The 26,384-nt window shown below is 39.2% G+C and overlaps 1 long non-coding RNA gene across 2 annotated transcripts; it reads left to right on the forward strand.

Annotated features, from left to right (window-relative positions):
• The first annotated feature begins 1,007 nt into the window (after positions 1-1,007).
• LOC148145117 (uncharacterized) lies at positions 1,008-26,113 on the forward strand. Of its 2 annotated transcripts, none has more exons than XR_015750991.1 (4): positions 1,008-1,075; positions 20,612-20,851; positions 20,967-21,156; positions 22,022-26,113. It is a non-coding gene; the product is annotated as an uncharacterized LOC148145117 (long non-coding RNA). The 2 variants fall into 2 exon arrangements; XR_015750990.1 differs by lacking the exon at positions 1,008-1,075 and adding an exon at positions 19,388-19,485.
• Positions 26,114-26,384: the final 271 nt, after the last annotated feature.

Raw genomic sequence — 26,384 nt, forward strand, 5'->3', positions numbered from 1 at the left:
TGTAATCTAACATGTTTAGACATTGAAAAGCAAACAACTTGACAGACTTGATAAATTACTCATGGTAGTGGATAATGTGGTTGCTCAAAGCACAATTTTGAGCCACTCAGTGGGTTAGACATTAAGTACACTCTGTTGGTGGTTATGTTGGCCCAAGAGGGGACGTGTTTGATTAGGCAAATTATCTATTTTTGTGCTTTTCATTATATAATCTTGGTTAGGCATGGTTACAATTCACAACAGTGTCCATGAGCCCAGAATATGGGAAAACAAATTAGCCAGGGTTCTAACTAACTCATTCTCAAAGCCACGCAATTTAATAGAAAGGCTTATATCAGCAACCTTGCCCTCTCCTTACTGCTTCCACCCTTCACCTTGAAAAAAATGTTTTTCTTTCAATAAATTCCAACAATCATCCCATGAATTTTAATTGCTTTACATTTATAAAATCATCAACAGAGTTGAATTACAATTCATAGCTGTATCTTTATCCTTATGCTTTGTTTCAACAGAATAAATTATTTTCCCTTCCTCGTTGAGATGCTACTTGTTTTATGTGAAAATATTGCACTCCAACTCACAAATTGTGCTCAAAACTATTTCTCAATTTTTAATATTGACAGTATTAGATTTGGCATTTCAGATGCAGTTCAGTTGGTAGCATTCATATTGCTGAAACACAAAGTTTCAAGCCCTACTCCAGGACTTGAGGGGAAAAAAATCCTACCTGACACTGCAGTGTAATACTGAGATGGTATGACACAATTGAAGATGATATCTTCAAGATGCGACATTAAACTGAGGCCCAACTTGCCTTTTTAGATGAATGTAAATGATTGTATGACACGGTTTTGAAGAAAGGCAGGACAGCTATTTCCCAGTATGTATCCCTCAAAAATAATCACTGAGAAAAGGATTATCTGATCATTATTACATCACTACTTTTGAATGTTTACTGAGCACATATAGGGTGCCACATTTCCTATGTTGCACCAGTGACTAAACTTCAAAAGTACATTAGCTGCTGCGAATATCAGTGATCAGTGGTGAGGTTATTAAGAAAGGGGTTACACAGGTAATAACTGACTTATTGTCATGCTTTTAGAGGCGAATTTCCTTGGAATGCTTTTATCTGTCTTAAATTTGATGGGAAGTCTAAAAGTGATGTAACCTTTCTGAGGTTTCAACAGGTATTTCGCTAATTTGATGGAACAGGAATTGGAGAACACTTAGCAAAATTCATCAAAGTGTTTCAGAGAACTTCTTCTTATGTCTGTTTATTGAATAAATCAGTGTGACCAAAATTAAAACAGTTCTGTGCTTTAGCAAAAGATGTGTTTAATGAAAAGCCTGATGAAAATATATTTGACAAATCTGGTGATTATGTAAATTGCTATATAGGTGCAGGTCTAATAGGATTTACAACAGCACAATAAAAAACTCGTATTACTCTCCCTTGTTTTTATAATGTCGCTGGAATCAGCCCTGCATCTTATCACAATGATTTCTGTTTAAAATATTTTCATTGAAGAATATGTTAATTTTGAATGCTTGATCAATAGAAACAGCTGTTAATCACCTTCCTTGACTGACTTTATATAAAATTCATCAAAGCACATAAAAGGTAAAATTAAAGATAATTTCAAATTTGTTTGACGTACATTAATGTTTTTTAATAATAACAGGCAAAATGTTAAAATAAAATCCATTTACTCAATGATATTCTTCCTAAGCCAGAAGTTAAATTATTCTATTCATTGTGTATCGATCCTTCAATTTCACCATATATTGGATAAACAATAATAGAGGTCTGGCTTCAATGTAAAAACTCATTCTATTTTATATGTTTCCAACTGCTACTGCTTTTGTTTTACTGATCCTCATATGTCCAGCCAGTTCAATGATATAGAACAGAGTTGGGAACTGCACACATTTTGTTGTTGATTTTATAGTTTAATGTCTGTACTGACACTCTCAGCTGTATCCCTTGCCACTTACACCTCTGCTGCTCTATTTACACATGATAAGCAGTTTCATTAAACTAGAATAAACACCCAATGGCTCAGTGGTCAGCACTGCTGCCTCACAGCAACAGGGAACCAGGTTCAATTCTTGCCTTGGGGGACTGTTTGTATGTTCTCCCTGTGTCTGTGTGAGTTTCTGCCTGGTGCTCTGATTTCCTCCTAAACTCTATGACTCTATGTGCAGGTTCAGTGGATTGGCCACACTAAATTACTTCCAAATCGACGTTTCGGGCAAAAGCCCTTCATCAGGAATAAAGGCAGTGAGCCTGGAACGTGGAGAGATAAGCTAGAGGAGGGTGGGGGTGGGGAGAAAGTAGCATAGAGTACAATGGGTGAGTGGGGGAGGGGATGAAGGTGATAGGTCAGGGAGGAGAGGGTGGAGTGGATAGGTGGAAAAGGAGATAGGCAGGTAGGACAAGTCCAGACAAGTCATGGGGACAGTGTGGAGCTGGAAGTTTGAAACTAGGATGAGGTGAGGGAAGGGGAAATGAGGAAGCTGTTGAAGTCCACATTGATGCCCTGGGGTTGAAGTGTTCCGAGGCGGAAGATGAGGCGTTCTTCCTCCAGGCGTCTGGTGGTGAGGGAGCGGTGGTGAAGGAGGCCCAGGACCTCCATGTCCTCAGCAGAGTGGGAGGGGGAGTTGAAATGTTGGGCCACAGGGCGGTGTGGTTGATTGGTGCGGGACACCCTCGGAACACTTCAACCCCAGGGCATCAATGTGGACTTCAACAGTTTCCTCATTTCCCCTTCCCCCACCTCACCAGAGTTCTAAACTTCCAGCTCAGCACTGTCCCCATGACTTGTCTGGACTTGTCCTACCTGCCTATCTCCTTTTTCACCTATCCACTCCACCCTCTCCTCCCTGACCTATCACCTTCATCTCCTCCCCCACTCACCCATTGTACTCTATGCTACTTTCTCCCCACCCCCACCCTCCTCTAGCTTATCTCTCCACGCTTCAGGCTCACTGCCTTTATTCCTGATGAAGGGCTTTTGCCCGAAACGTCGATTTCGAAACTCCTTGGATGCTGCCTGAACTGCTGTGCTCTTCCAGCACCACTAATCCAGAATCTGGTTTCCAGCATCTGCAGTCATTGTTTTTACCATACTAAATTACCCATAGTGTTCAGGGATGTGTAGGTTAGGTGTTTGTGGTAAACATAAATGATTTGGAGGAAGGTGTAGGATGCCTCATTAGCAAGCTTGCAGATGATACTAAGATTGGTGGTGATAGTGAAGGGGACTGTCAGAGAATACAGCAGAATACAGTTGGAGAGTTGGGCAGAGAAATGGGAGATGGAGTTCAATCTGAACAAATGTGAAGAGATGCATTTTGGAAGATTCAATTCCAGAATGAACTATACAGTAAATGCAAAAGTCCTGGGGAAGATTGATGTCCAGAGAGATCTGAGTGTTGAGGTCTATTGTACCCTAAAGGTGGCAACTCAGTTCAGTAGAGTGGTCAAGAAGGCATACAGCATGCTTTCCTTCATCGGATGGGGTATTGAGTACAAGCATTGACAGGTCATGTTTCAGTTGTATAAGACTTTGGTTCAGCCACATTTGGAATATTATGTAGAGTTCTGGTCGCCACATTATCAAAAGGATGTGGATACTTTGGACAGGGTGCAGAGGAGATTCACCAGGATGTTGCCTGGTATGGAGAGTGCTAGCTATAAGGAGAGGTTGAGTAGATTAGGATTATTTTCATTGGAAAGAAGGAGGTTGTGGGGTGACCTGATTGAGGCCAGAAAATCATGAGAAGTGTAGATAGGGTGGATAACAAGAAACTTTTTCCAAGAGTGGAGGACTCACTCAATTACGAGTGGTCACGAGTTTAAGGTGAGAGGGGAAAAGTTTAGGGGAGATATACATGGAAATTTCTTCATGCAGAGGGTGGTGGGTGCCTGGAACGCATTGTCAGCAGAGGTGGTATGGGTGGGAACGATAGTGTCATTTGAGATATATCTGGACAGATAGAAGAATGGCAGGGAGCAAAGGGATACAGATCCTTAGAAAATGGGTGGCAGATTTAGATAGAGGATGGAGATTGGTGCAGGCTTGGTGGGCTGGAAGGCCTGTTCCCATGCTGTAATGTTCTTGTTCTTTGTGTGTTGGCCATGGGAAATGCAGGGTTACAGGGATTAGTTCGGAGGAATGGGATGCTGTTCGGAGGGTTGGTGCGGACTTGTTGGGCTGAATGGCCTGTTTCCACACTGGGGATTCTATAAAAATTTGCTCAACTCTTGCAAATAATCATGAAAATGTGCTTCTGTGTTAACTATTAAATGAATAGCTGTTGTTATGTTAGACCTCCCATTAATAGCTTATAAAATCAGGTGAAACATTTCATAGTCTTCCAGTAAGGCAAGTTCAAACTGCTGCTTGCTTATCAAGGTGCTCTCACATAGCGGTAACACGGAGTGTATATGGTGACCTTGGGCATTCTATTGTTGCTCGCAAAGTACAAAGACAAATAAATGGCAGTGAGCTTAGCTTGAATTGGTGTCAGTACAAAATTGACGAGATAGTTGTTAGCTGATCCATCATAAGTGCTAACTAGGCACTTACGATTGACAAGTGAGCTGTTAATTCAGTGTGAAAATTGCTGTTGACTTGTTGAACTGTTGTTTGGTTCTGCTGTCATTTATTTTGAGTTTCCAATTCCTTTAAATATTTCAAGACAGAATGGCAGAAATCAGTGAATGTGGATTTTGAATAGTGTTGAACTTGCTGGAAACTAAGAGGTTGATTTCATCTTGCTGACATTCTCGTTACACTTAAATATGAAGGAGCAGAAGGTGAAGCAGCATGTGAAATTGAATTACCAATATACCAACAAAGATTGTCAAGTGGACCTTGATTTAAGGCAGCATTAGCTCCTGTTAGTAATAATGAGGATCAGATTCTTAAACAGGATTTCTCAATTACCCTCTAAGATCAAGACCCCATAATTTTGTACCAACAACACAAACAAACTATGGATGTGGTCTTGCATACAGAAATCTAAGACCTCAGCAAATACATAGAGTCATCAAGTCATAGAGATGTACAGCACGGAAACAGACCCATTGGTCCAACCCATCCATGCCGACCAGTTATCCCAACCCAATCTAGTCCCACCTGCCAGCACCCGGCCCATATCCCTCCAAACTCTTCCTATTCATATACCCATCCAAATGCCTTTTAACTGTTGCAATTGTACCAGCCTCCACCACTTCCTCTGGCAGCTCATTCTATGCACGTACCACCCTCAGTGTGAAAATGTTGCCCCTTAGGTCCCTTTTATATCTTTCCCCTCTCACCCTAAACCTATGCCCTCTAGTTCTGGACTCCCCCAACCCAGGTGAGATACTGCTCTTTAATTATGTAGTCACTCTGCCAATGAATTCTCTGTAGCTTTGCATGACTGACCATGTCACGATTCCAAGGCAGTATGTGGCAGTAATGTCCTTAAGGGCCGTGGCTTAATATGCCTTGCTGATCGTGGTCCCTTTGGCAGTATATTGTACGTGTGTTCCAAATTGCTAAAAGTTGAGTCATGCAATTGCAATTAAACATTGAGTTAGAGCAGAGCATTAGGAGTAAGAAATTCATGAGGGTGGGTTAAACTTCAGTCATCCACTTTATGATGAAGATGTAGGACAGATGATGTTAATTGCCACCCGAAGATGCTACAGACTCAAGGGAGAGACCACCTGCATCAAAACTGTTTAGGCTTTGTCTTTTTTTGGGAGAAGAGATGAAAAACAACAGAGATAAGTGGAAGTTGGAGCCAATATAATAAAGTAATCAAAGTAGGGTAAGGAAAGTAACATTAGCATAAGGGAAGTTGGTTTGTAATATTCTACTATAAGCATATTCTTTTTATAAACAAGGAGTAATTAAGGGGCTGAAGTGAAGTCATGGCAGCAGAGCTCACAACTGTCTATGTGACAAATCATGCAAGTTTCACTTGTTCTTGGTGGTCATGTGGGCAGGAACTGTGTCCATCTGTAGTTACTGGTAAACCACATTTCAGAGATGGAGTTGCAGACATACTCACTGTGGATCATTTGCGAAGCTGAGTGTACCATGTATAGTGCATTCGCTGAGATGATCACACTGCAGATGAAAATTGAAAAGCCAGAAAGGGCATGGGTAACCACCAGGCAGAGTAGAGCAAGGCAGGTATTGTAGGAGTCTGCTGTGGCCAGCCCCCTTTCTAACAGATATACCAGTTTGAATAATGTTGTGGAAGATGACTGTGCAGGGAAAGCAATGGTAGCCAAATCCATGGCACAATGGAACTGTCTGCTGGACAAGAGGGGAGGAAGAAGAAAGCTAAGGCTATAGTGATAGGAGATTCAACTGTAACAGAAACAGACAAATCAAAGTTCTAAACTGTGGGGAAGGCCAATTTTAATAAGGTCAGATATTGTCTGACCAGAGTGGACTGGGAGCAGATACATTTAGGCAAATCTGTGTCAGAGCAGTATGACAAATTCAAGAAGGAAATGGTGCGAGTACAGAGCCAACATGTTCCAATAAAGATAGAAATCAGACCAAACAAATCCAACAAACCCTAGATATTAAGGGGTATACAAATTTGAATAAAGAGAAAAAGGGGAAGCTTATGGCAGATACTGAGGCCCTAGAGGAATACAGAGTGTGTAATGGGAAATTTAAAATGGAAATTAGGAGAGCGAATAGGACACAATGAGGATATAGGATCACTGAGTGTCACAGCAAAAAGGAAGCTATTCCATACCTTTGCATTTTATTTAAATAGAAACAATCAACTATCCAATCCAATGTCCTCATGATTGCCTTTAACCTGCCTTTACCATACTTTCAGGCAGTACATTCCAGACACAAACCATTGTGTCCTCATTGTGTTAAAATGTAATTTCTCTTCACATTTACCTCCTTTGTTTTAAATCTGTGCCTTCTCCTTGATCCTTTCACAAGCTGGATCAATTTTGGATCTCTTCTTAACCTTCTTCTCTCCAAGGAGAATAGGCCCAACCTCTTAAATCTATCCTTCTAACTGAACTGGCTCCAGTCTCATCCTTGGTTTCATGGTCACCATGACTGAGACTAGCTTTCACTTCCGTAATTACTAATTAATTGATTTTAAAATGTTAAATGTGCTGCACTAGTGTGATTGAATCCATGTCACCAGAACATTATCTGGGCCATTGGATGACCAGCCCAGGCACATTAACGTGAGGTCACTATTTCCCTGCAGATCTATACAATGATCAGAGTTTTGAACAGATCTCGAAGGGTTTGGATATGGCCCCAGCTTCTGAGTAACCTATAAAAATCTCTACCATATCGGGATCTCCATTAGACATTGCAGATTTTACAGGATTAAAAAAGGAGGCAACTGTGTGGGAAATTCCAATATGTACCTGGTAGCTCTTTTACTATTCTTCCAATTAAATATACTCACAGGGCTCACGCATTTACATCAAATTTGTGTGGGCATACTGGATGGGAATGGCGCTGTTAATTTCAATCTCCTTCTAATGTTGCAAATTTGGATAAATGATAAAACAGAGAAAGAATATATTCAAAATCCTAAATGGAGAAACACGAATCTCAAGCAATGGCCTGAAGCTGGCAATCTTTGCTAGCAGTTCACAGAAAACATTTCAGTTTATAATTCAGTTTATGGATTTGGTTCTGGGTAACGAACCAGGCCAGGTGTTAGAATTGGAGGTAGGTGAGCACTTTGGGGACAGTGACCACAATTCGGTGACTTTTACTCCAGTGATGGAGAGGGATAAGTGTGCACTGCAGGGCAAGAGTTATAGCTTGGGGCAGGGAAATTATGATGCGGTGAGGCACGACTTAGGATGGGTGGCTTGGAAAAGTAGGCTTCAAGGCATGGGCACAATTGATATGTGGAGCTTGTTCAAGGAGCAACTATTGGATGTCATTGATAAGTATGTACCTGTCAGGCAGGGAGGAAAGGGTCGTGTGAGGGAGCCGTGGTTTAATAAGAAATTGGAATCCCTTGTTAAATGGAAGAGGGTGGCCTATGTAAAGATGAGGCGTGAAGGTTCAATTGGGGCGATTGAGAGTTATAAGGTAGCCAGGAAGGATCTGAAGAGAGAACTAAGAGCAGCAAGGAGGGGACATGAAAAATCCTTAGTTGGTAGGATTAGGGAAAACCCTAAGACTTTCTATAGGTATGTCAGGAATAAAAGAATGACTAGGGTAGGAATAGGTCCAGTCAAGGATAGTAGTGGGAAGTTGCGTGTGGAGGCTGAAGAGATTGGGGAGACACTGAATGAATACTTTTCGTCAGTATTCACTCAGGAATAGGACATTGTTGCCGATGTGAATATTGAGTCACAATTAATTAGAATGGATGGCTTTGAGGTATGTAGGGAAGAGGTGTTGGAAATTCTGGAAAGGGTGAAAATAGATAAGTCCCTGGGCCTGATAGCATTTATCCTAGGATTCTCTGGGAAGCAAGGGAGGAGATTGCAGAGCCATTGGCCTTGATTTTTATGTCCTCGTTGTCTAGAGGAATAGTGCCAATAGACTGGAGGATAGCAAATGTGGTTCCCTTGTTCAAGAAGGGGAGTAGGGATAACCTTAGTAACTATAGGCTGGTGAGTCTCACTTCTGTTGTGGGCAAAGTCTTAGAGAGAATTGTAAGAGATAGGATTTATGAACATCTGGATCGGAATAATGTGATCAAGGATAGTCAGCATGGTTTTGTGAAGGGCAGGTCGTGCCTCACAAACCTTATTGAATTCTTTGAGAAGGTGACTAAGGAGGTAGACAAGGGTAAAGCGGTAGATGTGGTGTATATGGATTTTAGTAAGGCGTTTGATAAGGTTCCCCATGGTAGGCTACTGCAAAAAATACGGAGGTATGGCATTGAGGGTGAGTTGGAGGTTTGGATTAGGAATTGGCTGGCTGGAAGAAGACAGAGGGTAGTAGTTGATGGTAAAGGTTCATCTTGGAGTGCAGTTACTAGCGGTGTTCCGCAAGGATCTGTTTTGGGACCATTACTGTTTGTCATTTTTATAAATGACCTGGAGGAGGGGCTAGAAAGTTGGGTGAGCAAGTTTGCGGATGATACGAAAGTCGGTGGAGTTGTTGACAGTGAGGAAGGATGTGTCAGCTTACCACGGGATATAGATAAGTTGCAGAGCTGGGCAGAAAGGTGGCAAATGGAGTTCAATGTAGGTAAGTGTGAGGTGATTCACTTTGGTAAGAGTAACAAAAAGATGGGGTACTGGTCGGATACTTGGTAGTGTGGATGAGCAGAGGGATCTTGGTGTCCATGTACACAGATCTCTGAAAGTTGCCACCCAGGTAAATAGTGCAGTAATGAAGGCATGTGGCGTACTGGCTTTTATTGGTAGAGGAATTGAGTTCCGGGGCCCTGAGGTCATGTTGCAATTGGATAAGACTCTGGTGCGGCCGCATCTGGAGTATTGTGTGCAGTTCTGGTCGCTGTACTATAGGAAGGATGTGGAGGCACTGGAACGGGTGCAGAGGGGGTTTACCAGGATGTTGCCTGGTATGGTAGGAAGATCGTATGAGGAAAGGCTGAGGCACCTGGGGCTGTTTTCATTGGAGAAAAGAAGGTTTAGGGGTGACCTGATAGAGGTGTACAAGATGATTAGGGGTTTAGATAGGGTTGACCATGAGAACCTTTTTCCACGTATGGAGTCAGCTATTACGAGGGGGCATAGCTTTAAATTAAGGGGTGGTAGGTATAGGACAGATGTTAGGGGTAGATTCTTTACTCAGCGAGTCGTGAGTTCATGGAATGCCCTGCCAGTAGCAGTGGTGGACTATCCCTCTTTATGGGCATTTAGATGGGCATTGGATAGGAATATGGAGGATAGTGGGCTAGTGTAGGTTAGGTGGGCTTGGATCGGCGCAACATCGAGGGCCAAAGGGCTTATACTGCGCTGTATTTTTCTATGTTCTATGTTCTATGTTCTATCTTTGCTGCCTTAACACTTATAAATAAAACCTGCACCTCAAACAGACTGCAACTGCTCAAAGACCAATTTTGCTCTCCATGTCAACTAATATTAAAGTTAGCATATTACTGTGGTAACATTCTCAGCAGTCAAGGACTTCAAAGGAATTCATGTCCAAGTCTACAGGTCTCAATAGACTTAGAGGTTTAAAGGATGTGGCTAATGAGGTAGTAGATGTGTTAGTGTTCACTTTCCAAAGTGAATTGATTCTCAAAAGCTTCCATCAGACAGGATAGAAGCAAATAAAACCCTTCTCTTCCAGAAGGGAGGGAGTTAATAAAGGGGAAAGTAGAGGCCAATTAGTTTGATGCGAGTCCTGGGGAACGTGTTAGAATTGCTCATTAAGGAGTTTAGAGCTGCACACAGAAAAAGCTCAAAGTAATGAAGAAGAGTCAACATGATCTTGTGAAGGAAAAATCACATTTAACCGTTCCTTTGAATCCTTTGAAGAAGTAACATGTGCTGTGTATAAAAGATATCATGTACAGTGCTTTGACTTTCATAAGGCAATATGACAAGGTGCGAGACAAAAGAATATTGCACAAATTAGGAGGTCATGGTGCAGGGGAGTTTTACTAGTACGGATAGTGTAGCTTTTGGAGTGCTGGTCTTTACTCAGGTGAAGTTCTCCCCTCAGAGGTAGGGTCACTTGACCCGAAACATTAACTCTGATTTCTCTCCACAGATGCTGCCAGACCTGCTAAGCTTTTCCAGCAATCTTTATTTTTATTTCTAATTTACAGCTTCTGCAGTTCTTTCGATTTTTGTATATTCATGTCATTTGTTTTGGGCAAACAATCCCTCCTAGTGAGCTACTAAGCAGGCAGAACATGACTCTAATTAGAAAGGCAAATCTCAAAATTGATGCGTATGGGATCATTACATCCTTTTTCTGCCTCGGTTGTGCTTCAAAGAGGAATTCACATTATTTCTTGTGTGCCGTGACCGTTGTAGCTGGTAAACCTCCTACATTCTAATCTTGGTGAATTAAAGGTCATTCAAAATGCTGCTGTTGGCTAGAATTCGTCTTTCATTTTAAAAGAGTCAATTACATCAAAACGTACCGCAGTATCCATATAATTCTTAGGAATGCTGGTTTTGCTCTGGTGGATCTGCACTGCACTTCCTCCAAGGTCAGTTTATCCTTCCTAATCAAAGTTTGACATCCTCAATTGGATGCAGTAGTCCAAATGAGATCTGAAAACAGAGAGTATTGCTACTAAATATGAAGAATTATCATGAATATTCTATTAAATTGCATGCCTCTACTCAAACACAACTCTTCAATTGCATTACTCATTGTATTCTGCTTAGCTGATTTCTAAAAAAAATTCAGATTACTCCTACACAGCTGGAGAGTAATTTGTTCAGGGAGTACAGTGTGTTGTAAGAAAGTGCTCCCTCCATAGAAAATCCTAAATGAGTAAGTATCAGGAATGCTACTAATTTTGGCTCTCATTTTTCTGTGGAAATAAGGAGGGGAATTTGAGAACAGATGAGTGTATGGATTCAAGTGTCGGTGGTGAAGTCCAAGAAAAATGTAAGCAGCTCTAAAAATGCAGCTAGCTCTAATCCCCAATTTAATTTTAGTTGGTTAGACAGTGTCAATGTCAACCCTTGGGAGAGACTGGTTGCCAATTTTAACATGTTCATTAGTCAATTTCAGTGATATTGATATGGGCTTTGCAGTTTAACATTGACTTCACAGGCATTCAAATGTTTTTGATCTTGCCAATAAAAATAAGGCAAGAACACAATGACAATTCAAGGATTGAAATCAAAGCAGGGAATTATGCCAGTCATCACTGTTACAACAAGAAAGAGAGGAGTGAGTTAGCTACCCTCCTTTTAACCCTCAGCTGTGTGCAACAAAGATTTTTAGCAGACAAATACCTCAAGTTCAATTAAAACCTAGTTCATTAGGTCAAATTATTGAGCCAAACACAAAGTTTCTTTGAGTGATAGAAGAATTTTGTTACCTTGAGAAAAATAAAATACAGATCTAACACACACACACACACACACTCCAGATTATTACTTGAGCCACATGGGAATTGGTATAAGCCTAAAGCTTGGTGTGAGAGAAATGTATTTCAATTCATAGGGCACTAGTGACACAGCTATAAACCTTGAAAATGAGAGAATAGTTAGTATGAAAAGGAATATCAAGAATAGACAGTTTAAAAAGTCCTTAAGGTCCTCAAGGAGTTAGATTAAACCTGGGGCCATGATTGATTAATTGATATGTTGTATCCTCAACTCAGGTGAAATGTGTTAAATGTGACTAAATGTTTTCTTTGAGTTCTCAGTGAATAGGTGTTTCTCCAATTCATTTTTTCAACAGGAGCTATATTTTGAAAAACTATGAGAAAGGAAAAAAATGTTAGAAAGAAAACAAGCCTCTACTTCTGCTCATATAAATCCAGTTACTTCATCTCTGCTCCCAAAGTTTTTTTTCCTTAAATGAAATACAGTTTCTTCATTTTACTCATATTCCCTGGTCTTACTTCATTGTTATTCTCAAGATGAATAATCTACAGGGTACTTTCATCCCAAGATGTGAAAATTCCAGAAACCTGGAGATTACAGAAATCTAACGAACTGTCCTACTGCTGGGATAAACCTGCTCACCTGAACTGAAAACCTCTTATTTCTGCTAGGATGAAATTCTAATCTGATCCTCTTGAATAAAACAGATACTCAACTACCAGTATCTCCTAATCATTTGTTTCCTTCGGTATATCATAAACTCAGCGGTGTAAACACTTCATCAATTGATACTACCAGAATCTATCTCGGTAATTACCAAGTCATATGCTTTCTTGGAAATTACGTATTGAAATTACTTTTACAAATTATTTTCCAACCTCAAAATTCTTTTTAAAGAACTGAAACCAAAACCCATCTGCCTCAATTTTTAAAAATTCAAATTCCCACAAGATATTATGTACTTAGAGACCTTTATCATACTTTAGCATGGAGTGTTCAGAAAAAAGATCTTAAGACCCTAGATTATTGTCAATTCATGTTTCAAATTTGTAAATATGAACAAAAGATGGACCTCGCAACATGTTTCAGTTAGTATGCTCAAAAAAGTTAAGAAACAGGAATATAATGCCACAGAAGATACGGAGGCCTATGCTAATATTTAACACTTATATAACATAATACAACACAGGAACAGGCACTTCAGCCCACCAATTCCTAATGCTTATTTAGAACCACTGCTTATTGCCCATTCACAGTTTATATTCCTCTATTCACCTCCCATTCATTTGTTTATCAAGATACATCTTAAACATTGCTAACATGCTCGCTTCCACTAGCTCCTCTGGCAATGCATTCCAGGCATCCATCACCTTCTGCATGAAAAATTTTCCCCTTACCTCTCCCCTAAATTTTCCCCCTCTCACCTTGAACTTGTGTCCTATTGTAGTTGACCTTTTCATCCTGGGAAAAAGTCTCTGACTATCCAGCCTCTATGTGTCTTTCATAATTTTGTAGACCTCTATCAGGTCTCTCCTCAACCTCCATCTTTGCAGTGAAAACAATCTGAGTTCGTCCAACCTCTCCTCATAACTAAGACCCCCCAGAGCAGTCAACGTCCTGGCAAATCTTCTCTGCACCGTCTCCAAAACATCCATGTCCTTCTGGTAGTGTGGCAACTATTGAATATTGAATATTCCAAATGTGACCTAACTAAAGTATCGTAAGATGTAAGATAACTTGCCAACTTTTATATTCAATGCCCTGGCCAATAAAGGCAAGCATGCCAAAAATTAATATTTTCTTGTATACAGGTGACCTATTTCCACTTCAGGTAAAAGGAATACATAATTCACTCCACTCTGTCATAACAACATGCTTCAACTTCAACATCAAACTAGTACCTTTAATGTACTGCTGTGAGAATTTTTCCATTGATATTCTTGGACAAGTTTGACTGAAATTACAAATTAATGCTATCTTAGGGTTACTTTGGTGCTTTAGGTCCACTTATAATGTTGATGCTTCCAAACCTCATTTCATGTAATAGTGTTAAAGCCGGCTGACAAAAAAATAACTTTCACCCCATTTGACTGGGTTAGATTTGAACACAGGTTATTAAGGTGAAAGGGAAACACCTAATCCAGCTAGTTACTCACCAGCAGTTTAGTTTCAAAGCAATCAGAACCTCAGGGCTGTCGAGAAATCTTTTCTAACATTAGCAAAGAAAAACCCTCAACTCATGGCATGTGTTCTACGACTAAAATTCTTTGAATTCTCCAAGTTTTCCCAACTTTTCTCAATAAATAAAACAAGATGCATGAGACTTCTCCATTCCCATTGAATATAAAGTTCTTCATGGCCTTTGAAGAACATATCAATCTTTTGTTAAAATGAGAATATCTATTACAATCACAGGACTTTCATTCGGGTTCTAGCAAAGTTGAGAGAATGAATGCATGAAATGTTTCCACAACACCACCCCATGTGTTTTTAGGAAAATGAAATAGCACAATGTGAGAGAATGCAATGTAGAATTTTCATACTGCATTGAAAACTTAATCCTTGCCACTTAAGCTGTGAAAAGCATTAGTTTAAGCTATTGATATGCCATGTGCTAGTCAGTCATTAAGCAAACAACTTGAAACTAGAATCATTTTTTTTAAATGAAACATGTAGTCCTTATTGCTTGTTGAATCTTGAAGCTAAAAGCATTTAAAGCAAGAGAAAAATATTTCTCCACGCTGGTGAAGAGGCTTCATTTCTGCTTCCTGTGCAATTTTTTTTTTGAAGAATCAATTAACAGTTCTGAGGGGTACAATTTTTCTCAATTTATGTGAAAGATAGGAAAACAGCTGAATTGGATATTTTGCTGAATCCTGTCATATGAGGTAATTGATGCTTGAAGATTATCAGTATTTAATCCAACTGAAGTCTACTTTTATGTTCGTGACTACCTTAGATGGTAAATGTTAATTCTTCAATTGAACTCAGGGATATGCATGCATTGTGGTTACATTATTAAATGAGTAATCCAGGAATAGGGACAGGAGTTCACTCCACCATAGGAGCTAGAAAATATAAATTCAATCAATGAAATACATCTAGCTAAAATGTTTTCAGTCATGGTGACAATAAACCACGAGATCATTCTGAAACAAACATCTGGTTCTCTAATCTTCCATAGCAAACAAAACCTGCTGTCCTTATTCTATTTGGCCTATGTGTGTTTCTGTATCTACAACAATATCAGTGGCTTCAAACAGCTCCTTGAAATGGACTGACAAGCCAATCAACTGGAATTATGCAGCTTACTCCTATCTTCTCAGGGACAACCAGAGAAAGGGCAATAAAGTATGACTTCAATGGAAATGTTGAATGAGTTTTTTTTAATGGACACTTGCAATTTGTTATTTGCCTGTTTAGGCAGCTCTATCAAAATCAGTTGAAATTAATGCTGGAAACACTTTTTTTTTGTTTTCGTTGTAAACTGTGGCTCAAAAACTGTTGAAGCAGAATTGCAGTTTGTAGCAATTAACAGGTTAGACAAGTAATATGGCACCAGTCCCTAACATCACTTGAAATGGTAAACCAAAATGTAATTTAGTCATGAGTCCCACAGCTCACTTGATTACATTATCGAAAATGTTCACATCATTCCTACATGTATTTGTCGAGATAACATCAGAAAACATTGAGAACTAAACTGTTTGATTTCTATTAACTGCATTCGTGGGAAATTGCTTTATGCAGCAGGTGAATAACAGATGGTAGTCAGCCAGGTATATGACCCTGCTAACCAAACAAATAATAAAGCCAACATCATTGACCATAAAGTTTTACTCTAAAAGATTTCTTACAATGAAATGTTGTAAAATAAAATCATCATTTGGTTGAACCAATACTTGACTGAAATATGACAATACACATCACTGAGGGTGTATTTTCTTTCATAGTTATGGCCCTCAAGAGAAAACAGTCACTGCAGACAAAGCACGCCTCTCTGGTACCGATACCCTGCAATGGACAATTGCAGTTTTATGGAACAAGTTATTTCTCAAATGACTTACTCTATCACCACTACAATAGCATACCTCTGAAAATGGGGAAATATAGCCCCATAATACTTTAGATTGTACAGAAAGGAAAATTCATAGTACCACATTTCAGAATAATTCAGTAGTTGATCCATGGACATTGATCATTTATCATGGAAAGTATGTGATTTCTTCCAGTGAATCATGGGTTTATGGTATCACAATGAGGAGGCATATCTTTGCTGGTCTTCAACTATTTAGAGGTCTGTTTTCTCTAACCTGGGGCATGAATGTAAGACAGATGAAATGCTACATTGCAGAGATTAAGCTCCAGCTCTTGGACACCTCCTCCTAACATCCCCCCCCCCCCCCCCCCCCCACCGGTCCAAAATGTCACAATAGAACATCAGGCCATCTTGTCCACAATTGCCATTAAACTCATGTCATCTGTGATCTTACCCCCACTGTATCCAAGCTCATAGACCCCAAGCATGCACAGTCCTCTTCTATTTCCTTCCCAAAATCCACAAACAGGATCCATTGTTTCTGGCTGCTCCTGCCTCACGGATTCCAGCTCTTCCACCTCAACTCATTTTTTTCTCCATTTTTCCAGTTCCTTCCCACTTACATCCACAATTCTGCTGAAGCTTCATATCAATTTCAGAATTTCCAGCTGCAGCTGTTTCCTTTTTACCCTGTGCATCCCCCTTCCCCATCAGGACAGTCTCAGGACTCTGCTTCTTCCTGGAAGATAAGCCGAAACTATCCCCATCCACCACCACCTTCCTCTAACTGGCTGAGCTCACCCTCACTCCAAACAACGTCTCCTTTAACTTCTCCCATTTTTGTCAGGTCAAAGATGTGGCCACGGGTACCCACATGGGCCCCAGTTCTGTCTGTCTCTTTGAGGGGTATATGGAACATTCCTTCTTCATGCCCCGACTCACAACTTTTTCTCTGGCACAGTGGTGACATAATCAGGGCTGCTTCCCTCTCTCGTCCAGAATTGGAAAAGTTTTTCAATTTCGATTCCAGTTTCCACCCCAATCTCACTTTTACTTGATCCATCTCTGACTCCTTCTTTTCACTCCTCGACATCTGTTTAAATTTCTGGGGATAGGCTGGCCATCATTAGTCAAAATAAATGCACCGACTCCGACAGATATCTCAACTATGCATTCTCATATTCTGCTTCCTGCAAAGACTCTTCTGTATTCTTCCAGTTCCTCCATCTCTGTTGCATCTATTTCAATTATACATGTTGTTCCAGAATGTCTGCTTTATTCCTCAACCAAGGATTCCCCAATACCATGGAGGACAGGGCTCTCAGCCATATCTGACCCATCTCCCAAGCGTAGGCTCTAACCACCCTCTTACCTCCCACAGCAGCAATTGGGTCTCCTTCGTCCTCATGTACTATCCCACCCTGCAGCCACACTCAAAGGATCACTGGCTACCATTTCCATCACCAGACGCATATTGCCTTAACCTCACTTGTCACCCTTTGACAGGAAATGTTCTCTCCGGGACAACTTGGTCGACTTCTTCTCTACTCTCAACAACCCTCACAGCATCATGTGACCTTCCCATGCCATTGCAGAAGGTGTAACACTTGCTCATTTATTTCCTTCTCCCTCACCATCCAAGGCTCCAGACACACCTTTTGAGTGAAGCAGTGATTTACCGATTTTTCACTCAATCTAGTCTATTGTATTCACTCCTCAAAATGTGGTCTCCTCTACATTGGGGAGATGAAGCGCAGACTGGATGACTGCTTTGCAAAATACCTACATTCAATCCGCAAACATGTTCTTGAACTTCTGGTTGCCTGCCATTTCAACACAGTACCATGTTCCCTGCCCAACATCTCTGTCTCAGGCTTTTGCAAGCTCCGACAAAGCTCAGCGCAAGCTGGAAGAACAAGATATCATTTTCCGTTTGGGAATGCTGCAGCCTTCTTCAATCAATATGGAGCATGTCCTTACCCCAACACCTACAGACCGGCTTTGACATCAAATGGACTGCTACAACCAACAACCCATTGTCAACTACTAAGGGTCCCAGTTGGCAGCTATTCATTCTTCTAGGCTGACCTTACCCATTCCTTATTTCTGACCAACAGTATTTTCTCTCTCTGGACTCCTCCCCCCTCCCCTTCTTCAGCAAACATACAAACCTTTTCTTCGTTACCATCAGTTCTGAAGAAGGGTCACCAGACCCAAAATGTTAACGTGCTTTCTTTCTACAGATGCTGTGATTTTTCAGCAATTTCTGTTTTTTAATTTCTATTTTCTCGATTTCATGTCAAAACATGCTCTACTAGATGCAACACTTCAATGAATGCAAAATACAATTTGCTAATTTATTTCCTATTACTTAGCAATTGCTTTAGATTAAAATGTTAACAGTTAATAGAAATCAATTTAACTGTAGAGATGGTGATCATTATTCATGACTTCAGCTGGTGTAGTAACTCAAGTTCTTAATACTTTCTAAATACCAATATGTTTTATGCCAATATGTTTCAGCATTTAAGATAGTTGATGCTTTAAGCAGATACAGGTCAGAAAACTGAATGGATCAAAGCTGGAGATGCCACAGAAGTGGCAAATAAATTGCAATTGTTACAGAAGGAACTTACAAAAAAGGTTTATTGTAATGAGGTTTACTGAGGTGCATAATTATCCTAACACGTAGTAACTGTATATTTTTAGCAGGTCTTTTAGACAATGCTGCCACTGTGCTTGTCAAAATAAGTTTGAGTTGAGATTTTTGGTAGTTATAGTTGTGCTAGAGTCAGATTTTACTGTCAGAACCTAGAATATTCAAACAGATTACATGATCCTGCTCAGCTTAATTTATCCTGTAAACCTTTCCAGCTTCTCTTTTGACTTCAGTTTGCTGAGTCTCCTTGATGCCATATTAAATGTTGCCTTTATGTCTCATCTCATCTGAAGAGTGCAACTCTTTCATCCATGTTTAGACCAGGGTTGTATTGAGATCAGCTGCTGAATGGGCCTGGCAGAACCCAGAAAGAAACAAACTCGTACTCTCTGTTTTGCCTCTGCAGGAGATTGTGAAGTTGTTAAAGGTACACAGCACTATGAACAGTTCAGGTGATTATTCTTTCCGATGATGAATCAATATAATTAACTAGTAAACAAGTAATGGGAATTCAGACTGACTCTTTGTTACACCATCCCAGTTTTTTTGAGGATTATCTTCTGTTCCCTGAGGCAAGAATAATGGTAAATGTGAAGACTTAAGTAGCCAGGCATCCAAAAATTAGAATCTCACTGTCAAGAAACACTCTTACAATTAAGTTCTCCTTTCTTAGATAGTGAGATTGAATTCTTTCCATTGAATGATGGTCACTTCAACTTTGATATGGACCAGAGGAGCCTTGAGAGCCAAGGCCTGCAGAGATAAAGATGTAAGGTAGGTTAACCAGAATGGGGACAGGGTCCAGTTTCACTGGGGCCATACAGAATGGTAACAGTAAATTGTGACGCACAGGTCAAGCCTGCATTTCAGTCATGCTTGTGCAAAGTTGGAATCTTATCATATTGATCCAAATATCAATTATGCAACTATGCATTAAAGTCTGAAGCTGGAACAAACTGCTTGAAAAGTTTGAGGTGGAAATATTGTTTTTGTTTTCAAAAGGGGGTGGAATGTAGCTTTGAACTATAAGTTTTTCTAAATGGCCATTTGCCTTCATCATTATTTCAGTAAATCGACAGTGCTAGTCATCCGCCTACAATTCACAGTTAGTCTGAAAGTGTACATTTTTAAATAATCTAATTCAGAGATGTATTTATGCCAATTCATTAAAATTACACTGTGACCACTATTTGCTACATTGTGGTCTATCAGTTCAACAATACTAAATTTAAGAAGATACTTGGCATCAGTCTTATCTCCTCATTTTGCCAAGCTATGCAGTTCCAAACTTGTGAAACCTCCATGTTATTGGGGCTACAGACTATCTAACATCAGTAAGCTTACTCTGCCTTCACTACTGAGCTAGTTGGAGCATTTGCAGCAGAGCCTCCAGGCAAATGCCTCATGTAAAATTCACTTCGCACACCATTTAATATATTCCAACAAATAATTTTTAAAGAAAACTATATTCACAATACAGTATAATTTCTTGATAGTGTCCTTGTCCCAATGTTCAAGGGGAGCTTATGGTAAATTGGACACTTTTGTGTGCCAAGATGTCTCTGTGTTTGTGTATTTTTGTTTTAAAGATTATTGTTTATCCCTGTGGTTGACAGAAATGATTTAATTGTTCACTAAGCTCAAAAGCCTGGTCTTATCACTTGTTTAAAAATGTTTCTGAGAATTCATGAATTACTATTCATTTGTCTCATTGTTTATCCTCCAGGTGTTTAGCTATTTTTCAACAATAGTGCCTCTGAGGTTGCAAAATATTCCACACTTTTCTACAATATTTTCTCACCAGCTTCTTGGCACTTATTCAAATGCTGCATTGAAAGAAATTTATTTTCATTAAATTTACATATTAAGTGCTTCTTTAAATTGTTTATTTCTTTTAAAGTTGGCCATTGGCCATTTCACTGACTTAACGCTATAAAGTTAATTGGAGAAGAGAAGATAAAGGATCAAACTTTCCCTTGGGAAATGCGTGGAGGCATCATACATAACACAATTTTTCTCAAAGTGAGTGGGAAAGGTCTCAGATCGCAACCTTTTCAGGACTGAAGATGCTGCACATCTTATTGATGTTAAAAACAAGTTGGCCTTATATGCTCAATGTAACTACAACAGACATAACAGAGTAAGTGAATAGATATTTATAAATATGCTCTATCTATAAATTGATTGAACACCCAGGTCAATGATATGTCCTCAGTATATTATATTCTTTCTCTTACTCCCACTATAATCGGCAGCATTGGCGAGATGGGCCCAGAGTGGACTCTTGATGGCAACAGTGGTATCGAGTTTGATTTGGTGCAGAACCTGGCGGCATCGATAGCAACTGCATTGGCGAGATCCAGCCAGGAAGCATGGTCGCAGCAGCATCAGTGGAGGCAAGATGGCACTGAAAAGTGACAACCCTTGTTCTGGCAACATAGTGAGGTGACTCATGGCTGGCTGCTCCCATAGCTGAGGACTTTATAAGAAGAACTGTAAAGTTGAAATTTGTTTCTTTATTTCATCATTTTTCTGCCTTTATATGTTTTGGTTATTTTTCTGTGTTTTAAGATGACCCCAGAGAGTAACAACACTGGTGACACAGACCTATTAAGTTAATTGTTACATGCATTCATGTCTAATTTTAACAATCCCAAAGGACATCTGTCTCTCATAAAGAGAGGCTGATCTCTCCAATTTACCCTGGTATTGTTCGATCTTTCTAAGAAATCTGAACCCGATGTATCATGTTTGAGACAACTTACCAACAACAAATGGAATGCTTGAAGACTGTTGCACATTTATGTGTGCAACTTCCTCAGTCAACCACAGATGTGCAAACTATAACCCGTCCCATTTCCCCTTCTCCACCAGTAAAAATCGTGGGTTTGGAAAACAGTTCAGAGATGGGGCTTCCGAAATTGGGGATCCAATATCACTTCAGCTAAACCAGAAACTACTTCAACCATTGTAAAAATCTAGCCCACTGTGTATAATGTTAACAAAAGGCATGGATTTTAATTAGATACAGCATGTGTCAGGACACAAAACAGAAAGGTTCCTGAAATACTGAAAAGGCAAGTTCATTTAGGTTTTAGTTAAAAAGTAAAACATATGATGACTATTTACATTAACATCCACATATCAACATGTCACTCTGTCTTTCAAGGACCAGTTTTCCCTGAAGGACATGAAAACTAAATGCTAACCAGAGGTCAATCAAAAAAAATCCATAAAATAAATTAAACCTCCCAGATATTGCTCAAATCATGTATGGTCAGTCTAAGGCTTCTTTTACTTTTTCTTACAGCTTCTCTCAAAACAATGTCCATCTATCATCATTCTCAAAAGGAAATAACATCAAAAGCAAGTAGCATCAAAAGAAATATTTCCGGCCATTTTTATCCCAATTTTCAAATTGCATTATTGCATTAATCTTGGATATCTCAAGCAAGCTATAAAGAAAAGATATGAATCACAGACCATGAATTTCTATATAGAGTTTGCTGAAAAAGGAAATACAACAAATAGTAATTTTGTTTACTCTTGATAGGAACTGTGATTATAGTGATTTTAATCTTTGAAAATTAATTTGAACTACCTGCATCAAGTGCAAGAAATATGATCAGCTATATGAAGTTTAATTAAAGTTTAAAACAGGATTATATATGTATATATAACAAATGTACATGTGATACAACAAACACAAATAAATCTAACAAATCATAAGCATTAATCCAGATCATACAGAATGGCTGATGTGTGCAAACAGTAGCTCTTTCGCTTCTAGTCTCCTAATTTCTTTCTTCTCAGTGCCTCACATTGTCACAATATTTGAAGTCACTCAAAAGTGTCAGCATTGGTCGACCCTCAGGAGTTTCTCTCCACCAGCTATTGCACTAAGCTCTTCCAAAGTCTTTTCATTTATACTATTTTTCTGGGATGGTCTTAAATGAATTTTTTATAGGTCTTTCATCCTATAAAGGTTTTTTTTCAAAATTTGCTATAAAACCTGACCACCTGATGAAGAAGCAGCGCTTCAGAAGCAAATGCTTCCAAATAAACCTGTTGGAAAATAAACTGGTGTTGTGTGATTTTTAACTTTGTCCACCCCAGTTCAACACCGGCACCTCGAAATTATAAAATATTCAGTTCTTTGTCTAAACTTTGGATTGAAAAACTAGCCTTCAATGTCATTCCTTCTTCATTAACTTCTTAATCCTTCCTCATACCTCTATCCTTGTTCAATCAGGCCCAAGCCTTACAATATCCTTTTCTTATCTAACCCATGCCATTGTCCCTGATTATTTGCACACTTCCCAGAACATTCTATCTCCAGCCTTCAAATCTAACTTACAGAAGTTTCAACAATGTGCACCTGTCCATTTATTTATGGGCAAAGTTTTACATAAGACTAATAAGTGAAGTATATGTAATGATTCTGTATTAATTCTTTATCAGAATGTTCAATCATAATGTTGTTCACTAAGTTAACATACTATACCTTCACACATTTTTCAGTTTAAATATTTCAGGAAACACCTTAATTAGGAAGTTTAAATGAAAAGCCTATTGCCATTTGTCTATTCTCATTGTTAGGTTCACTCTGCTGTGGACCTTGTCTGTGCTAGATACTGCTGTTGAAGATCTGGGGGGTCTCTCGGTTCCACGATTGGTCAATAAACACACCTGTAAACAACTCTTTGTCAATCACACAAGCAATCATTTATTCTTTGATACAGCCGGGTCAGTAGACTCTGATCAGCCCAGAAGTATGAGTTCTCCTAGACCACCAAAAGAATCCCACAACTTACAGAGTTTGCATAGGGTTTTTATACATTGTTCATAGTCAGACATGGAGCATGATCGCATTGTAACAATCAAGCGAATTCTCTGAAGTCCATGTGCACTTTTGCCTTAGCCCATCATGATTTCTTGTAAACAACCTATTCTTAGAATTGTATTTGTCCTGCATTGTGGTTAGGGTTAAACCATTACTTCTGCATTTAATCGGATCTACATCGGTCTGCGGTTTCTTGTTTCTGAAAATGTGTTGCTGGAAAAGCGCAGCAACACATTTTCAGCTCTGATCTCCAGCATCTGCAGCCCTCACTTTCTCCTCGGTTTCTTGTTTCTGTCTGGTTCAGTGCAATTTAGGAATGCAGAAGCCATTTTGTGCAGCTCCTTCAGCCATTTTGTCCTACCTCCCAGATGCCCATATCCTCACTATCATCACCAAAGAATGATCACTTAGAGAAGCAAAACCTTGACAGATTTCCAGTCAACCCAAATGTTACAGCAATAACCTCTTTTTAGAATAGAAGGTAGATTAGAAGGAGTAGGCTATTCAACCCCTCGAGTCTGCACTGCTTTTCAATATAATCATAGTTATCATTGAGCTCAATAAGTCTAATCCCACCCCCACCCACTTGACCCCTTTAGTCACAAGGGCTGTATCTACTTCCCTTTGAAAATACAATGTTTTGGCTACAACCACTTTCTGTGAGTTCCACTCTCTGAATGAAGAAAGATCATCACTCTCTGGATGAAGAAAGTTCTCCTCATCTCAGTCCTAAAAGGTTTACCTATTATCCTTGAACTATAATCCCTGGTTCTGGGTTCTAGTATAGTTTGTTAGACTTTTAAAAGTTTCTCTTAGATCCCCAGACCACCATTCTTCCAAATTCCACTGAATACAATCCTAACCGACTCAATCTCTCTCTATATATCAATCCTGCCATTCCAGAATTCTTTTATTTCTAACACAAATGCTCATAATAAGATCCAGAGAAAGAGCCTAAATAGTCATGACAATAGCGTATTAATCATATGCCTTTGTCTGAAAGAAAACAGTTGATTTATTCACTGGCAAGTCACATCAAATTGCACAGGACTGGCATAAGTATTAGTAATTGATATATCACCAAAATAGCTGCTCATCCACTTGGGAACAAAGAAATAGCAAATACATAAAGTGTTTCAGTTAAAGCGTAGAGTTGTGAAGTAATGTTTAAAAAGATGCAGAAATAGAAATCAGATTACCAACACTGAATGGGGTTGCTAGATTTGCCATTTTGTTCCTATCCACAATGGATGGATAAGAGTTGATCATTTCAGATAATGAATGAGATACTTGATTAACTGGTAAGATGTCATGACAAACTCTTTTACTGGCAATTGCTGCTGGCTAGATTGGGCACTGCACTTAATGATGACCCTTGGGGATCAGATTGCATCTCACTGCTTTTATCTGACTAAAGAATATCCTGAGAGCTCTTGTGATGTGATTATGGTTTCCCTACTTATGAATTAGGCAGATCAAGGATCAAGTCCTACCTGCTCCAGAAATGTATAATAATATCCCTGAACAGGCTGATTAGGAAAAATACGCTTTTTTTTAAGAAACCATATCTCTGATCAGTTTAATTCAGAGAATCTTTTGAATTAGATCAAAGTACTTCTCTGTATGCACATCCCATAAAATGGAATAGGTTATCTTACAGTGTCAAAGTAGATAATTGTTTAAAAACTGAATGAACTACTGATGCTAGAAATCAGAAACAAAAACAGAAATTGCTGGAAAAGCTCAGCAGGTCTGGCAGTACCTATGGAGAGAAATCAGAGATAATGTCTCAGGTCCATTGACGCTTCCTCAGAACCTTTGTTTTGTTTATTGTTCAAAATGTCTTAACATTTAATAACTTGTCTTGTTTGACACTATAAATTATTACTCTGCACCTGAGTCTTTAAAAGCAACTTCTATTTGGTGAAGTTGGTTATTAAATAAAAGAGAAATTCCTTTGAAAAACAAAACAGAAAGTGCTGAAGAAACTCAGCAGATCATGCAGCATCTGTGGAGAGAGAAATAAAGTTGATGTTTCAAGTCCAATATGTTTTTAAGAAGGATCATACCATGCTCGAAACATTAACTCTGTTTCTCTCTCCACAGATGCTGTCTCCTTTAAAGAAGGAGGCCATCTGTGTGTTCTGTGGTGGAACTGGTCCTCCTGGGATCAGATGCAGACATTTTTCCAGCACTTCCTAATTTTATATCAGATTTCCAGCATCGGCAGTAATTTTTTTTTATTTGAGAAGTTCCCTGGAATTGGTTGAAGGTCCTTTTGTCTAATTGCATCACCCAAGGATTATCAATTTCTTATTATTGGGAGAGTATTACAAGATACTTCAACTATTATCATAGTCAAACTCAACAACAGAGTGAGCAACTGAAAGCTTTTATAACATGGAGACCACAGAAAAGATAAACTTTTATGGGAATTGGTTACTCTTTGTCCATGCAGACAGATACTTTGTCATAGAGGGGTTACTAAGGGAACTGAAACTATGTTATGACTTCTGTAATAAAAATTAACATTGGCTTTTCACTGTTTATGAAAAATAATGTTTCTGTGATTATTTCTGTTACTTATGATTAAGCATTCTTGAAAGAAACTTATTTTTAACTGAATGTGGAATGTTCTTAGCAAGTGTCAAAGTACATAAACACATTTTCAAACATGTATAACATCTGCAAATGTTTTAAATAAATTACTGTAGAGCATTACGAAGTAAAATTACAGAACTGTGCAGCCATTTGGCATCCATTTTAGCTAGAAAGCTTGAACTCCCAGCTTCTGAATACTTGTGATTGTTTCCCTTAGATACTGCCCACT

Source organism: Chiloscyllium plagiosum, unplaced genomic scaffold, assembly GCF_037043375.1.
Source record: "Chiloscyllium plagiosum isolate Xiang-an unplaced genomic scaffold, Cpla_swu_hap1 HiC_scaffold_26, whole genome shotgun sequence".
In the NCBI taxonomy this organism is placed as follows: Eukaryota; Metazoa; Chordata; class Chondrichthyes; order Orectolobiformes; family Hemiscylliidae; genus Chiloscyllium; species Chiloscyllium plagiosum.